At 51.0% G+C, this 3,389-nt stretch overlaps 1 protein-coding gene across 2 annotated transcripts in view; it reads left to right on the forward strand.

Moving 5' to 3' along the window:
* Nucleotides 1-2,977: 2,977 nt before the first annotated feature.
* PLA2G7 (phospholipase A2 group VII) overlaps nt 2,978-3,389 on the forward strand; it is a 37,314-nt gene continuing 36,902 nt past the window's right edge. For both annotated transcript variants that reach the window (XM_045294887.1, XM_045294888.1), the window contains exon 1: nt 2,978-3,181. The gene's annotated coding sequence lies outside the window, so the exon portion shown is untranslated. The remainder of the gene's footprint in view (nt 3,182-3,389) is intronic.

The following is a 3,389-nucleotide window of genomic DNA, read 5'->3' on the forward strand; positions in this document are numbered from 1 at the left end:
GGCACTGACTTGAGAGTTCCTACCAAGAGTTATTAGAGGACATCGCGGACGTTTCTTCCATTTGCTCGACTGTCCTACGCGGTTCAGACTACCTCCCACTTCATCCTCACAAGGCATTTCTGATATTTGGCATTTCTCTACTTTACAGATGAGGAAACTGCGAAGCATAAGCTAAAGACCTCATTCAAGGTCATACCACCAATAAATGGGAGAACCACGATTGCATCCAGGTCCTCTGATTGCAGAGGCCCCAGGCCTAAGCAGAGAAAGAAAGAAATAAGATAAAATAACATTTGACCTGCATTTTCTTCACCTCCACAAGATGAATCTAGGTCTCAAAAAAAGTAAGACTAATAATCCCAAACCCACTACCACAGAGGTGATTCCAGCCTATGGTGACCTTACAGGACAGCGTTGAACTGCCCCAGAGGGTTTCCAAGCCCTGAATCTTTATGGGGGCAGATATTTGACCTTTCCCCTCTGCCTTTCAACTCACAGCTGAGTTCCTAAATGTGAACACCTCCACAAAGGATTTCTGTACCATTTTTCCTGAGTCTCTAGCTCAAACTCTAAACCAGCGGGTCTCAACCTGTGGGTTGAGACCTGGAAAGGGGTGGAATAAGCCTTTCACAGGGGTCTCCCCATTCATAACAGTAGCAAAATGAGAGTGATGAAGTAGCAATGAAAATAATGTTATGGTTGGGGGGTCACTACAACATGAAGAACTATATTAAAGGGTCACTGGCATTAGGAAGGTTCAGAACCACTGGTCTAAACCAATACATGTTTCATCGAGCAACATCATGGAGGCTGCTTAAAATGAAGCAAAAGAGGTTTATTTCGGCAGAGAGCCAGTCCAGAGAAGAAAGACCTCTATAGAAACAGAGGGCCCATGACCTTTGGGCAGTGAGGAGGAAAAGGGTTGGTGTGGCTGGAACAGAATTGAATGTCACAAAATCCTGATTGGCTGAAAGACAATCCGGGGAGTCAAAGGCGACATATCTAACTCTAACAGCAGGCACAGCAGACATGATGACGTATAATAGTATAACAGGGATAAGTGGATGCATACAAGCGGGCTTCAAAAATTTGGAGAACATAGGATTTCAAATAATGGATTCTGCCCCCCACCCCATACTTTTTTGAAAGCCCCGTCATCTCTGTGGAATTGCATAATTGAGTCAAGGCACATAATTTTAAAAAAAATCATTTTATTGGGGGCTCGTACCTCTTATCATAAGCCATCCATCCATCCATTGTGTCAAGCACATTTGTACATTTGTTGCCATCATTTGTTTTCTACTTGAGCTCTTGGTATCAACTCCTCATTTTTACCCTTCCTTCCCCATGAGCCCTTGATAATTTAAAAATTATTATTATTTCGTCATACCTTACACTGTGCGACGTCTTCCTTCACCCCACTTTTCTGTTGTCCCTCCCCAAGAGAAGAGGTTATATGTAGATCCTTGTAATGGGTTCCCCCTTTCTACCCCATCTTCAAGGCACATAATTTGATCCTCTGCGTACAGATTGTGATTTCCCGCACCTGGCCGACCTCAGGGGTCTGGCTAGGTCAGCATCAAAATGAGAGAAATGGTTGTCAAGGGGGCGGGGGCGGTGAGGTGGGGGGAGAAATTCCTACTGTCAGTTCTGACTCAGGGCAACTCTAGATCAGACAAGGAACGTTTCTACTCCTGTAAAGGGTTACAGTCTCGCAAACCCACGGGGGCAGTTCTACCCTGTCCTACAGGGTCGCAATGAGTAGGCATCATTGATGGCAGGGAGTCCGGTTTGGTTTGGGGTTTACAGCGTTTTTAAGCCTGTCGATCTTGATGGGAGCAGGCTATTTCATACGTCTTCCGTGGAGCCGCTGGGAGGTTTGAACCAGAGACCTTTCCTTACTTAGCAAGCAGCCCAACGCTTAACCCACTGTGCCACCAGGCGCGCCTCGCTGTTAGAAAAGGAGGCTTTTAAAATTCAACAAGAACTCTTGACTCACATCAAGTCCAAAAATGGAGTTTGGGCTGCCCTTTCAGACCGCTCTTTGGACACAAAAGTGCCTCTCCTTTGAAAGGCTCTGACAGTTTTTAAAAGTTCATGAGAAAGTGGATTCATGGGGAAGCCTTTGGAAACGTAGGGGGACTTCAGTTGAACTGGTTTACACTGAACCCGGAGGTGGACGCTTCTTTTCTTTTTTGCTCTCAATCTTTTTTTAAATCGTCTTATTAGGGGTTCATACGACTGTTATCACAGTCCACACATACATCAATTGTGTAAAGCACATTTGTACATTCATTGCCCTCATTATTCTCAAAACATTTGCTCTCCACCTAAGCCCCTGGCATCAGTTCCTCATTGTTTCCCTTCCCTCCCGCTCCCCGCTCCCTTGATAATTTATAAATTATTATTTTGTCATATCTTGCCCTGGGGTGGACGCTTCTTGGCATCTTTTCCTGTCCTAACCCTGTAGACAGCCTCTTCCTGCTGGTCCTTCTCCGTGGATTCCACAAGAGAAATGAGCCCCCGACTCGGAGCCTGCTGGGTGCGGGGGTCGACCCCCAGCGAGCATAGTCCACCCAGTACCTGCATTGGCGGGCAACGTCCACATAGCCCGAAATGCGCGCGGTGCGTGGCCTTTTCCCACTGCGAATGTGAGCGGCGTTACCTGGCAACACAGAGACCCAGCAAGGCGCCAAAGGGCACTTGGGCTGAGTTCGGAGGGGCGCAGATCTTTTGGTGTGAGAGCAGGTCCCGGGCTGCAAAAGGCACAAGGCCAGATGCAGGCATTATCCGCGCCCCCCGCGCCCCCCGCCCCCGGGGCGCAGGTTCGATCCCGCGGCCACCCACGCGGCTAGGGCGCCGGGCCGGGCGGAGAACCTTCGCGCGTGCGGACTGCGCTGCCAGTGGGCGGCGGGCGGCCGCAGGCTCCTCCCCGGCCCCTCCTCCCGCAGCGCCCGGGGACAAGGTCGGGCTGATAAGACCGATGGGGGCCGGCGGAGCGGAAACCCATCCTGCAGCGCAGCCGCCCGCTGCAATCCCAGCTGCCTGACACCTGCGGCGACGGCGACTGAGTGGGGCCAGCGAGAAGCAGTGGGCTTTGGTGCGCTGGGGTGGCGTTGGTGCACAGCCGAAGGTGCCCCAGAGACCCGGCATCCCGCAAGCAGCGCACGGCAGTGCTCGGGTAAGGAGGGACCCTGGGCGAGCCAGCAGACCCTGGGAAGGGGCTGGTGGGCTCCCGGAGAATTGCCACCACACTGGAGCGAAGACGCGGTGGGGAGGGTATCAGGCTGATCCTGGGCTTTGCAGACCCTGCGGCCCTGGGGAATAGTTCAAAAATCTTTGAGGGAGGAGGGAACTGGGACCCAGTTTTCCCAAGTCCTTTAAAAAAA

Source organism: Echinops telfairi, unplaced genomic scaffold (assembly GCF_000313985.2).
Source record: "Echinops telfairi isolate 266 unplaced genomic scaffold, ASM31398v2 ScPeMD7_3533;HRSCAF=4204_1, whole genome shotgun sequence".
NCBI lineage: Eukaryota > Metazoa > Chordata > Mammalia > Afrosoricida > Tenrecidae > Echinops > Echinops telfairi.